This window comes from Argiope bruennichi, chromosome 7, assembly GCF_947563725.1.
Source record: "Argiope bruennichi chromosome 7, qqArgBrue1.1, whole genome shotgun sequence".
NCBI lineage: Eukaryota > Metazoa > Arthropoda > Arachnida > Araneae > Araneidae > Argiope > Argiope bruennichi.
The window spans coordinates 52,710,757-52,725,657 of record NC_079157.1 but is presented as its reverse complement, the minus strand read 5'-3'; the positions used below and the strand labels follow the sequence as shown (position 1 = coordinate 52,725,657).

Below are 14,901 nucleotides of genomic sequence, written 5' to 3'. Positions count from 1 at the left end.
GGCCAAGAGTACGACTTTGCCACTCACGCATCACTCATTCGCTTGCACAACCCCTTTTTACAGGAGGGCACATTCACACATCTCACAGATAGAACAACAGAAGAACAACCATGCCCAAACCGGGACTCGAACCCGGGACGCCCAGATCACGGGGAAGACGCGCTACCCCTATGCCAGGACGCCGGCTCTTAAGCTGTGTAAAATTATTTATTTCAACTAGGGTGGATGGAGTTTTGACAGTCGTAATATGGTGCAAGAAAAAAAAAATCGATTTTCTTTTTAAATCTCAAATCCTTGAGTAATCACTCAGGTCGAGAATTTAATTCACTCTCTAAATTCCAATTATTTAACTCGTATCATTTTTGAATTATCATTGTGTACAGGACGAATTTCTAAAAAGGCAAATTCGGCCGAGGATTGTTGCTGGTTGATCCATTGAAACATATTATTAGTCTAGTCTTCTAATAAATAAATGTGCAAAAAATACAAATTCTATGAATTATAAATTACTACAACTACAATGTGTGCTTACATTGAATTTTATTAAAATTATTATTAAGTAAATTAAATTATAATTAATTTCTTATTTATAATAATTTGGAATATTAATTATTCATTTGACTAGTATGTCATATCCCAATTGATAGATCGCATAAAAAAATAGTAAATTTTAATATTTGTTCGAATTTTAAAATTTGCGTATAATTTATTATAATAGTTAATTGCTTTTATTATTAACTAACAATTATGATTAATTTTTTTTAACATTTTATGAATTTAGTCATTTTTTTTAATTATATACAATTAAAAAGTAATTTGATTTTTTTATTTGTTTGGAGTTTTATGACGCAAGAGTCGTGATGTTGACTAAGCTGCGTCAATTAAAAGATAAAGAATTATAATCATTAAAATATGAAATTAAAAATTTGTTGATATGTGAAATTAATTTAGACCATTTATTAAAAAAAAAACCCTCATAAGTGACACTGCCTGGAACGGCAAAATGTCTAAATCTGCCGCTACCTATATAAGGATCGACAGACAGTCTTTAATTTGGTTTAAAATCAGATAGGGATCTAAAATTTAGATGCAAGAAACCACGTGCGAAACTGTATTACTTTAACTCGTTCTAGTTTTGAATTACTGTGCTCACAAATTTTTCCATTTCTCAAAAACTTTTCTATTTGTTACTAGCTTCTCTGAAAAAATAAACTATTTTTTTTTTACCGAAGATACACACATATCTTATGACTGCAGCTACTTTGTATTTTCGGTTTCCAAATTTAGTTCCGTATATAGTGCGAGCTTAATATTGCTGTACAGTACACTCCCGATTATCCGCGGAATTGGGTGGCGCGGCCGCCGCGGATAACAAAAATCGCGGATAATCCGAAAAAAGCTAAAAACGGGAAAGAGAAAACAGTCATTCCAACTTTGAAAAATCGTTTTATGTACAGTAAAACGTAAAATAAACAGCAGGAAATGTTTAACTAACGCTTAATATTTTAGTATATCACTCAAAACTAACCTAAAATGCATTTTGTTAATGAAAACAGAAAGGTGCTTTGTACTTACGAGAGGCGTCAAGGATACACAGAAAAATGAATACATATGTACTGTTTTAATACTGTAATGTGTTATGTAATTACAAAAGAATAACTGTAAAACTGCACCTTTTTGAAAAAATCAGTCAAAAAAAAAAAAAAAAAAAAAAACACTTTGAGCGGCAGGCGCGAATAATCGGGAGTCTACTGTATTCGAAAGTTGGTCGCCATTTGAAACAAATATCACTTTTAACTATGGTAAAAAAATTAATATGTGTTTTGCTTCATTTACATCAAATTCTTATATTATAAAGAAACGGAAAATACTTGAAACATAATCTGTATTAATAATAAAGATGAATAAGGAAGTGTGTGTGTGTGTGTGTGTGTGTGTGTGTGTGTGTGTGTGTGTGTGTGTGTGTGTGTGTGTGTGTGTGTGTGTGTGTGTGTGTGTGTGTGTGTGTGTGTGTGTGTGTGTGTGTGTGTGTGTGTGTGTGTGTGTGTGTGTGTGTTAGAAGGTTTAACTTACAGCTACCAAATTTATCACATTTACCTGTGAGGGAGGAAATATGTACTTAGAAGAGAATTTGAAATTTTAATCAAAATATTAATTTAAAAATAACTGCTGAAAATACTATTGCATGTCATAAATTTTACACCATTTCAAGATTTTAAAAATTATCTGTTTAATGATGCTAATTTAAAAGTCGTGAAATTTTTCTTAAATTTTGGCATTTTTTTTTTTTTTTTGTATAATTTTTTACAATAGTTGTTACAATACACTGTTGCCCTGAAATTCAAACTGCTTTTATTGTTCATGAAACATTCAGTAGGTGATTTTCTTCCACTGTTGAAAACTAAAGTAGTAGTATATTTAATACGTGCGTAATTTATAAAATGAATAACGAAGTGAAATGATAAAACCGCAAAATTTAGAAGACAGATAAACTAAACGTTTGTAGTAGCGATATGATGTACTAGGTATGAAATTTACAAAACATTTATTAAACTATTAAAATAGCCTGACTGGTAATCCTTGTAACAATTTGTTACTCAAAAATAATTTACTGACGGAATCGTGGATATGAAGTTATGTCTGAGCGATTTAATTAAAACTAGATAAAACCAATATCTCCGGCAAAACAGCTAATCTCCAGAAGTGGTCAGTAGCTAAAAATTTCAGTAAAGTCTATTCTTTTGCTCTGTGAACATATACAGTATATCATTTCTTTATCAGCAGTTGATAAATTGTGACCAAATACATACGGAAATGCCATCAGTTAAAGACATGATGGTAGTGTGCTCAATCGAATTTCTCAAGAAGCTTGTTTGGAACAGGCGTGAATGGATGAATGAAATGTGCTTGGATAATACAATCAGCAGGTGATCGGGAAGGAGAAGATTATCTCCATTGAAGAATACGCGATTTTCCTTGGGGCACATTCCAGACTTGGTCGGGAGACGTAGGGGGGAAGGGTAAGCCGATATGCATTTCTGTGTGCTGTTCACGAATTCCTAGAACCTAACAGTAATTGTGGGGGGCTATAAATAGTCAGTCATTATAATTTTATTTTCCGAAATAGAAATCATAATTTTTTCGAAAAATACTTATTAGGTCATTTGCTTTTTATATTCGTTTATAAAGAGCACTCAAGTGCATAATTTTTAAAATTGGATTTATAAATAAAAATTCGGTAAAAATTTACTGAAACTTGTTAGTACATTTTATTAAATTAGCAAAAATTATTGGAAATGTATAGGCAATGCAATGAGTATATGTATATTTGGAAAGGTAAAATAATATTGACGTTTGATTAGCTAATAAAAGTTGCAATTGTTTCTAGGAATGTTAATGCTTTTTAAAAAAAAAAACTTTCAAATAGTTTAATTCAAAATTCCTGTTGTTATTCTTGGAGCGTTCTGCAACATATAGATTTTTCGATAAATGTTATTTTACTTCCAAGTGCAAGTATGGATATATCACTGATATTGAATTTCTTTTACTCATACGAGAGTGTCTTGTGCCTTGAGCCGATATTAATTTTTTATTGACTCCGTTTGTTCATTTATAATTCTGTTGCTAATGCTGATCTTAACTCTGCTTCGCTCTACATTTATTATATATATTTAAAAAACAAATTTTCAATTTTAACATAGGGTGCGTAGTGTCAAGAAAGTGCTTATATTTGAAAATCGTTTTTAAGTACCTTAAAAGTGCTTAATTTTGAGAAAAGGTCCTTAAAAAGTGCTTAATTTTCTTCTGAAAAGCGAAAAAAGATTTTCATTTTCTTTGTTTCCCCACAAATTGAATATAATAATTCGAAATCATGGTCATAAAGCTTGTTCACCGGATGTATCAAACAAGAAAAACCAACAAAAGGAAAGAATTCGGAGAAGGTATCTAGGGGTTCCAGTACATATTAAGATAATACTTAGTGATTCTTTTTTTTAACTTTTCTTTTTTCTTTCGTTTTTTTTCCTCCCATTTTCATCAACAATGTAATGTGCATTGCCAATTATTAAAATATTGGAATAGTTATCCGGAAGGGTCAATATGAAATACATACTGTGCGATACTTGTTGCAATTCGTAAAACGTTCGAACTTCAAATTTTAATGTTTAAGATGTTGCAGAGTTTATTTAAGGTATCCGAACACGTTAAAAAGATCAGAAAATGACATTTAAAAAAAATTACTTTATTGGATAGACCAGTCTGAGCTATCCAAAATAGGTTTACTTTTGTCTCTACTTTAATTAGAAGTCAAGATATTTATATTTTCGTAATGATTGGTAAGCCGGAAGTGGACATTTAAATAACCGGAAGCACCGATTTAAAGGGCCAAAAACATGTTAAAAGTTTGTATAAACACAAATTTAGTTTTAAATACGATAAATGTTTTGTACGTAAAAACGCAAAATGCCAATGAGAGTTTCAATGGTGTTTTGTGGAAATTTGTACTAAAGATATCTTTGTTGAGCTCCGAACCCTCAGATTAGGGGCATTCATGTCTGTAATACATTTTAACGAAGGTTTTATAGGATTACTGCATATTTTTAAGGTTATGGGAGTATTTCCTAATGCAAATACAGTTAGAGCATTTGCTGAACTCGACAAAGACAGAATAAATGAATCTATGCGGCATTCACTGCCAAATGCAAAAACTGCCAGGAAAAAAAAAAAAAAACTAAATGTTTAAAAAAGGAAAATTATTAAAAGCTGAGGAGAAAGAATGTGTAACTTATAAATGTGAATTTTAAGTATTTGCACACATAATTTATTATTGGAACATGTTAGTGTATACTTTAAATGCATTTTTCTCAAAATTGATTTTTGCTCTTTTTTGCTCACTTCGAATCAAATAACTCAAAATATAATTATCATATTACTATGAAATTTGGTGGACTTTGTTTTTATACTATTTTCTAGGGAATGATGTAAAAGAATTTAGTTTGAGTGAATATTTTTTGAATTACAGCCTATTGTTTGAGTAATAACGTCATAAATTTACTAAAAATTTCATAATAAATTATCGACTGACTCTAAAATTTTTTTTATTATTATAACCATACGCTTGTACTTCATTCCCTAGAGAAAACTACGTAGTTTATTTTGGTATGTTTTTTTCGGATGAGAGTGATAGGTTTTGGTGTAGCAAATTTGAAGTTTTTTTAAGAATTTGCTTAAATTTATACTATTAATTGCCAATTTCCAATTTTCATTTTATTTCAAATATTGACATTCTATTACTAATCTTAAATAATCTTAAACCCAGAAATTTGGTTAAAGTATATATACACCATATTTTTCTAAGAAAGTGCTCCGATCGTGTTCGGATACCTTAAGTATATGTTTAAACTTTTATATGTTGGTAAAGAAAAGTATGCAGATTAGTCCGATCGATCAAAAGAAAATAAGAAAACAGCAGGATGAATTTTGTGCGCAAAAAAGATATATCGAACACAGGATCAGCTACTCTAAAAACACTTACATATTCGATCATTTTCATTAATATGTCGTTTGGAACAATCGCTTGAACGACCTGTTACAGGTATTCAACTGTACTTTATTGAATTGCAATTAATTGCGGTATGTAATTACATTAGTCAATCGCATGAAATCTGAATGTGATGAAATTTGAACTTGAAGCCTTAAATTTTCAATGATCGTGATATCTATCGTGATGTTTTTTTAATGTCCCCATCCATCTGTCCAGCTAATCGAATATAATTTAACATGATAATTGCAAAACGAAAAGAACTAGATAGATAAAATTCTATATACAGATTTTGCATCTATAGTATAGACTTCTACCAAATTTTGAGCAAAATTCAACTTCGACTTGATTGTTTGTCGGCTGCACTTTCAGAAATAAGTAAGAGATAATTCCAAAATGCAGTGACTTAAATGTATCAAATTTGGTACGGGATTTTGTGACTTGAAGTGCAGTTTTGTGTCAAATTTTTATTTCAGTCGATGGTGAACACAAATTTAATTTTTGGATACTATTAAAGCATGTTAAGGCTGGGCTTAATTGCCAAATAATTTGATAAGGATAATACGAAAGATTCAGTAAAAATGCTACATTCAAACCAAAAGTTAATATTTCGTAACTGTTGTTAGATCACTGCTATGTAAGACTTTCTCAAAGATGACACCTTTATGAGAGAGTTTAGCGAGATGGATATGAGTGAGGATAGAACCTGGGACCTTGTGGTTCGCAGTCCAGTAGCATGACCATATAACAAAAGCAATTCGGGTAGCGTAGCTGTTAACTGGCTTATAAGCTTTCACTATAGACTCTCTTTCCAGTGAGTTTTAGGTGAGACGAACTATATTTCTGTTGAGTGGTGATGTATTAGCTGTTGATGCTAATGCGCCTGTACGTATTTGAGTAGCGCCAAGCGTTATGGCGAGCGTGTGTGGGTGAGAGGTTGCTGATGCTGTTGCTGCGTCAAGTGAGTCTGACGACTTTGGGTTGCTGTGGCCTTTTTGTGTTGCTGCGTCAAGTGAATCTGACGACTTTGGTTTGCTGTGGGTAGATGACACCACAACAGTTGTTCGAAAGTTGAAGCTTCATCGTCCGAGGTCACCAATGTTGCGGATTGGAATGAGCGGGAATAGAACCTGGGACCTTATGGTTCGCAGTCCAGTAACATGACCACAATACAAAAGCAATTGCTCGGGTAGCGTTAACTGGCTTATAAGCTTTCACTACAAGAGTATGAGAAAAAATTTTGGACTGAGCATTCCGCTGATTTTCTATAGTTTTACTAGTTTTTAAGAAATAAGTTTCAGACACACTTTATAATAATGATTTTTATTATAATGAAATTCAAAATAATAGCATTGTTTCTTCGAATCATTGGATCAGTTTATTTTGTAGCTGTTAAAGCTGCAATAAAAGAAGGAAGGGAAGCTTTCTTTGCTTTTATTTAAGCTTTAAAAAAATCTGCGGCAGTGCGCTATATTGTCTCGCGCTGGCTTCAAAAAAATTCTTCAACTGACATTTTTATTTTTCGTATGTAAAATATAGAGAAAGTATTGCAATCATCGAGAAATTCAAATTCCAGATTTTGACGAATCTCCACGTTTCAAATTTCCTTGAATTCGAAAAACTCATTTTCCGAAAATGTCTGTCCGTGACAAAGATAAAACGAATATTTTGGACTAAATGGATGAAATTCGGTATAGGGTCTTTACACTATATATGTAATTTCTATCAAATTTTGAGCAACATCCGTTTTTATTGGAATCTATTTGTCTGTCCTGCTGAATATTAGACTTCGGAATATAAATTAGCATGCTAACTACAAAATAAAAAGAGCTAGATAGATAAAATTCGGTACACAGATTTAAGATCTATAGTACATACAACTGTCAAATTTTGAGCCAACTCCAACAAGGGGTTCACCGTCTGTTGGTCTGATCGTACTTTCAGAAACATGTAAACGCAATAACTCAAAAATGCAGTGACTTAATATATCAAATTTGTATGGGATTTTTGTGACTACAAGTGTAGTTTTGTGTCAAATTTGTGTTTTAATCAAATGGGGAAAATGCGGCTGAAACCCAAATTCGCTTTTCGGGTACTTTCAACCGCATGCCAGGGATTAATCGCCAAAACACTTGGCAAGAATCATACGATAGAATCAGTCATATTGAATCTTATTTGTTGTTACTTGTATAAAATACAAAATTTTTATTCGGGATATGCTTCTACACATTATTGACAATTTCAGAAATTTTCTGTCTATCTAAGTGAATTGGTTACTTACTAATTTTAAGAAATGTAAAAAATCACAGATCTTTATTGTTAATCTCTATAAAAGTTGACTTAATTTCATGGTATTTTTTTATTTTTATGATCATTTTTGTTTTTTTGTCAAATCCAAAAAGGCATAATTTTACAATAGAAGACATTGTGCAAATACTGAAATAAGTATTAAAATTTGAAGAATAAGCATTTAAAATTTTTAAAAATTTCAATAAAACAGAAAAACAAATCTTACGCTTAGAAAATACAGTTTTTTTGGTTAAAGTGTTTAAAAAGTACTTAATTTTTGCTGCAATTTCTCACTACGCAGCCTGTACATTTTTAGTTATTTTTTGAAACCTTACACGGTGCTCAAAGGTAAAACATAATGTAACTCTGACCTGCACTTAGTGTACAAACAAAATAAATGATAAATTTGTTATTTTTCATTAAATCTCATTTTTTTATACATAAAAGCAAGTTGTTTACAAGTGTGTAATTTTGTAAACGTTAGTTCAAATATGCTTACTATTTAATAACCGAGGAAAATATTTAACAGAAAAATTCATCTTTACTATTAGAATTTCTTTTTCTTAACTTGGTTGAAGCAGCAAGGGTTTTTTTTAATTCTCTTTTTGTGTTAGTATTATTTTTTGGAGCTTAGTTCTTTCAGGACTGTTAGTGATATTTTTTAAATTCAATTTTTGGCTTTTCCTTACTTGTTCTTATTATTCATTAAGTCTTTAAAGAAAGGCCTCACTTTTTGAAGGGATATCCCTGAGTTGGCACGAATTTGGTTCCGAAATTGCGCTGATGAATCTGCAATGACTGAACTCTGCATGAGGCATCAATGAATGATTAAATAACCCAATTTAGCCTTATCATATATGGTAATAGATTTGCGCCCATTACTTGAAGTTAATATTCATTTTTTTCATTGCCTAGGCTGTAATAAATTTTAAATGAGCCACAAACGCATCTTTATCTAACGAATGCATCCGATGATTGTTGTGAGAATAAAATGTCATGATAACCACATTATTATTTTGTCATCTCAATAGCAAGAATAATTGCTTAATTTTCGTAGTTGTCTAGGAGTAACAGAAAAGAAATTTTAGGACTTCATCGGATATGATCGGTAGTGCTTAAATAATAGAAAAAGGGATTAAATAATAGAAAATAAAAATAAATTAAAGATCGAAAAGCAGTCTAATAGTAGCAAAACCATCCCGTACGAAAAGAATCGTCGATGTAAAATAATTTAAAAATTATACAACAGAGAATGAAGAGACTGCTCAAAATCGGATATCAAATTATGGATTAAAGTATGCGTAAAACTTAAAAGTATTTTAATTAATCCTTCTTCGCAGAGTGAACTTCTAATCGAAAAAAAAAACTACATTGGGCTCCTAAAACGTATTTACCAATTCATTATTACAATGTTTTTTCAGGTTCGAATGAGAATCTCTTGAAAAAGATCATAGGGCCAAGGGTCAAATAAGATGACATACACAAATTACCATCTTTTTCATAATCTGAGGAAATGGTCTTAGATGAAAATAATTCTTATTTTCTTTTAAATAAAAAATTTTGTACCTTTGACGTGATCAAAAGAAAGCATAGCATGGTGGCCAAAGGTATAACAATCATATGACTTACAGATTCAAACCTCTCTAACTTATTTTTTGGTTTGGAATAAAAAGACGAAATTTGTACAAAAAAGAGTATAAGTCGGTCTATAATATGCATGTATTAATATCATTTCTGAATTGTATCAAAAATATTATTAAACAATGTTATGTGTATAATACTTGCTTTTTAGCTGTGATCACATAAATATTTTTATTTATCTGATCACCGAAGTTTCTAGTTCTTTAAAATAGCAACAGGTTAAATTAAGAAATTAGTTAATCTTATACAAAAGAAAAAAAATTCAAATTTTGTCGCAAGTTGCCGCCGTAGACGAAATACTCTCCCCTATAATAAAATTTTTCAGTTTTATGTTTTTTTTTCTGGAATGGATGGCAAGTTCTGTAATAGAATGGTTATGTTTATATGAAATAAGATTATATTCTTCAACTCCATCTTTTCCTGAAAGCATGATTTCTTACGAAATATTTTGCCTGAAGAGAAAGATGAAGCTATATAAGTTATTTATGTTACAATTAATTCTTCAACCTTTCAGATCCCCTGGACTTAAGAATTATTGAAATAATGAGATTGATTCTATATACAAATTAGGTATTCATAGTCATATTTGATAGTTTATTCTTTGTTTTCTGAGCTTTGGCGAGTAGAATATAGCTATGTTTAAAATTTGTACAACTTATCAATACACGAATTCGATTACTAAGATATAATCGAATATTTGCAGAATGAAGTGTGTGAATTTCTAAAAATATCTTAATTTAGGCAAGATTTGAAACATGTTACGAAAATTGCAATTACTTTAATACTTTAAAAATCAACTTTTTATCATAGTTATTGCATTCAATCTCAGAGAATACTCTGAGTGTTAACTGCTTTTGAATTTATGGCATTTTAAGTATGTTTGACTTCAGAAAATAAGAAGATAAAAGTTCTAATGTTATGTGCGAAAAACATTGTAAAAAAATAATGAAATATGAAAATTGCTTAAATAAAACTATTTTATGACTTTGTTTGGTATAAAAAAATATGTTTCTGTTCCTAAAATCCAAGTCTTATGCCATAATTTCATTTGCCAAAATGTAATTTTGTTATCTTATTAGTCTTATAATTAAATGAACATACTTATGAAATTTAATGAATGTAAAATCAATAACAAAAAAGCAAGAAATTACAAAAACAGAAAACCTTACAAAGAGATAAGCGAATTATAACTGTTCTTTTGCATAATTCAAAAAAAAAACATAGTAATGCTATATTACTTTTCTTCATTTATTTCTTTTTGGAAAAGTAAAGTTTTTTCCAAAACAAAGATTTCAGTGATAATATCTAAACATTAGAATGGTATTTTATTGAAATAGTTAGCTAACTGCAACGATTTTCAATGAATAGACATTTTAAAATTATAAATATTATTAGTTGATTATATTTATAATTTTAAATCGGGAATTTGAATTAATATAGAATTTCTCATTAAACTATTTAATTTTGTAATGAATCAATTTTAAAAGAATTCACTGTTAAAATTGGATTTTAAATTCTTCCTTGGATAGATTTCTTGTTATATTTATGCATATTTCCGTAACTGTTTTAGTAATTGTGAAATTCCACTCGGTAAGATTGGTTTATATTTCGTGATATAAGTACCATTTTTTTTTTTATATATATATAGAGTTTTAACTTATTTTTTCGTTTGTTGGAACCGATTAATTTTTATTGAACTTAAATTATTTTCAAGTAACATAAATTATATTTAATACGATGAATTGTATTTTTATTTACATTCTTATGTGTACAATATAACAAATATATAATGTCTTCTATCAAACCGAAATCATAAATTTCTTAAATTTACTCAGATAGTTTTCAGTATTTTAATACGGTATGCATGTTAATTTTTAAGTATTTTCATGTTACAATGTTTATGATATCATGAAAACCGACTTAATAATGTATAAATAACTTCGTGCAAGATTACAAACTGCTCTTAAATAATTAAACGAAAATTCAAAGAAAAATTTTAAAAAATATTATAATTTCCGGATTAATTTATAATTAATTGAAATAAGATCTCATTGGAGAAAAGGCTGGTCAACATGAAATTATTTTTTAAGCATAGCATGGATGGAAAAAAGTGATGCGCGTATTTTTTCATATAACTTAAATGCAAATATTTTTACCATTGTTAATAAGTTTTCTGAAAAACAATTTCTGAATAATATATTAATATTGAACAATAGTCTGTTCTGAAATCTTCTATCGGTCTGGGGAGAAAGTTATTCGAGCCGAATTTTTTTTTTTATTATTTTTTTAAATAAATTGAAATTACTTTGCTTTTCAAATGTCATTTTTTGAACGTTTAGAATTTTTTTTTAACTGTACACAAAGTATGTTGGTAATGAAACTGGATTTACAGAGGTAAGATAAATGGAAATGTTTAGCAGGAAAAGTTGATTATAGTTTTGCATTATTTTATGTAAGTACATTTCTATCACAAATGATTTATTTTTTCATTTATATGAACTATAATATTAGCTAATTCAAAGTAGTCTGTTTTTAGATTTCGTCATCCTTTTTTTTATATAAAATTCTTTATACGTAGTAATTTGTTTAGGTATCTCTTGACTAAATTTAATCAAATAAATGTTATTTTTTCTGTGATGCTAATGTTCTAGTAAGAAAAATTCTTTTAAGGAAACCTTTAAAATTAAACCATTAGATTGCCTTTATAATAGGTAAAAAAATGAGTTTGTTTGCAAATTTCATTAGTGAATGTAATAATAAGTCATTCCGTCCAATAATTTATTTTCTTGTCTCTTCTGTGTTACTTAGTTTTCTTTCTAACATCTAGTTGATGTAATAATTCTGTTTGTCATTTATTATTATTAATTACTATCGTGAGTTTCCCATTTCACATGTTTTCATTTTCACAGCTTCTATTATAGGCATCTTTAAGAATTGCCGCGGCATATTTAATTTTTAGTTAGCTTTAGAGAGATTGACGAATTTTTTATATGTATTAGAGCTTAATTTAATGTAGTCAATTCTTTTTATATTAAACACGGATATTTTTATTCTTTAAAAATGTCATTTGATAGAATTAATTTTCGTAATGGAATATCATTTCAAAATTAAGAAGACTACAATGCAATTAAACAGGAACTATAAATAAAAGTAAAAGTAAAAAATGTCGCTTAAAATTTTTTATGCAAGAATATTCATTCAAAATAGAAAACATACTTGTAAATTTGGCTTTAAAATAGGTTAAAAAGAAGATAGGGATTTTAACTTAAAGCTTTTTAGGAGCTTCTTATCAAATGAACTTCAGTTAAATTTCCTTATTTGATTATTTTTAATTTCCCGGCGTATGTAATTTTGAACATACTACGCCGAAAGAAAAAAAAATTAAACCCATGTATTTAAAATATATAACTAATAAATATAATTCAGTAATTTTTTTTTCTTTTCTTTATGGTCTTTTGGCTACAAAATTGGCATTCAGATATTACCATAATCCGGAAAAGACAAAATGGGAAATAGAATTAAAATAAAACCACATGCAGCAAGTTTGCAATGTTGCGAAAAGATTTCTGCTTTTATTTTATTTCTATTCTTGTAAGGAAAATCACTTATATTCTAGATGTTCACTACCTGTATGAATTGCATTCTTATAAGTTTAACACTTTATACAAAATTAAACTGTATGTAAATCACTGCATGGATAGTGATTCAAGTTATAATAAATCTTTTAATATTCATATATAAATTATTTAAGTGAATAGCCAAAGTATGACCATTTGAAAGAAACATCACTTTCTAATTTCCTCTGTAATGGTTCAAAATTAAAAGAATGCGTGTGAGAAAGTGTTCTAGGTTTAAATGCATTAAAGACTAGAATTTTCTCGAAAAAAGCCTGATTCGAGACTTCTTTTGAATTGCGTACTAATATGGTCAGATATTTTATATTAATTTAATTAGATGTTGAGGGGCATGGGGAAAACCCATAAGTTCTTGAACCGTATAAGTTTTTATCTTTGAATTTAAGTAATGAGAAAAAAGGAATATATATAAAATATTATTTGACTTTTGTTAAATTACAACCAGAAACTTCAATAGTATGCTATCAGCACAAATGCTGAAGGAAAATAAAAAAGAAAGAAAGAAAGAAAAAAAATAACTGTGGGAAAGCATTCGAAGCACATTCATTTATGGAAAAGTTCGAGAATGGACTTTTCCCATAAATAAGCTGGTTCGGCTTATTCTAGAGACTTACGATTTTCAGATGATACAGTTAGTTGCTCAAAGTTGGACATTTAAAGTTTGAAATTATTAAACTATTATATCTTAGGAGGCGTAGGACCAGTAAAATTCTTTAAGTTTGAATTTAAATATTTTAAAGAAATACAGAAATATGCGCTTATGAATTAAATTTATTTTATATTAAAAGATGAATAGAGTTTCATATTTTGGTATGGATTAAAAATTAGTATAAGCTTTTCACTCTGGACATAGGAATTAAAAACATTATTTATGTCTTTCCTCTCATAAATTCGACACCATCCGATTGGATATTTATCTGATTGGAAAAAATAAATAATATTTTTCTGAAAAATTTCTCAAAATTGTTAAATAAAAACTTTTTAAGAAAACATAAAAACTCTTTTTTCAAATTATTCTATAGAATTAAAGGAGAAAAAAATCGTTTGGAACTTTTGGAATGGAACTTTTCAACTTTCGTTTATGTGATTTATATTGTTATCATTTCTTTTGAGTTTTGCTAATATGTGTTATGTACATATATATAATTTGTTCTCACATTGTGAAATGGTTTCCAAAAATATCGTAAGTAACTCTTTCTTTCTTTTCTTTTCATAGACTTTGAAATGCTTAAGAAGTGGAAATGGTTGTGTTAGAAGACAGAAAGTTAGGTTTTAATTTATTTGTAAAGGATTTTAAGAAAAGTTAGTCTAAATTTCATGGTCCGTGTTGCAGAGTTCTGCAGGTAAGTTACGTTCTTATTCTAACTTATTGAATGAAAGAAATCACTACTATAATATATATATATATATATATATATATATATATATATATATATATATATATATATATATATATATATATATATATATATATATATATATATATATATATATATATATATATATATATATATATATATATATAAAATAAGTAATCAATCTAAATTTAGAAAATTTTGAAAGCGAAACTAAATAGTGTCGGAATCGCAACTTAAAATTATTTCTTATTCAAACTAAAACCAAAAAAGGAACAGGAAAAGCACCATAGTATTTAGAGACCGCAAATGTAACTACTTCTAAAACACAGATGAAGTGAGACAATAGTAATAAAAACCAAGTTAATAGGAAAAAATCAAAATTAAATCAAATAAAAGTTAAACTAAATAAAAAAAGAATCCGGCCTGAAGACATTTTCAA

The 14,901-nt window shown here is 28.6% G+C and overlaps 1 protein-coding gene across 4 annotated transcripts in view; it reads left to right on the top strand.

The window, feature by feature from the left end:
• LOC129976007 (cyclin-dependent kinase 6-like) overlaps positions 1 to 14,901 on the top strand; it is a 247,565-nt gene that overhangs the window by 44,439 nt on the left and 188,225 nt on the right. For 2 of the 4 annotated variants that reach the window (XM_056089336.1, XM_056089337.1), the window contains exon 2: positions 14,321 to 14,447. The exons of the other annotated variants lie outside the window; for them this stretch is intronic. The gene's annotated coding sequence lies outside the window, so the exon portion shown is untranslated. The remainder of the gene's footprint in view (positions 1 to 14,320; positions 14,448 to 14,901) is intronic. 4 annotated transcript variants of the gene reach the window in all.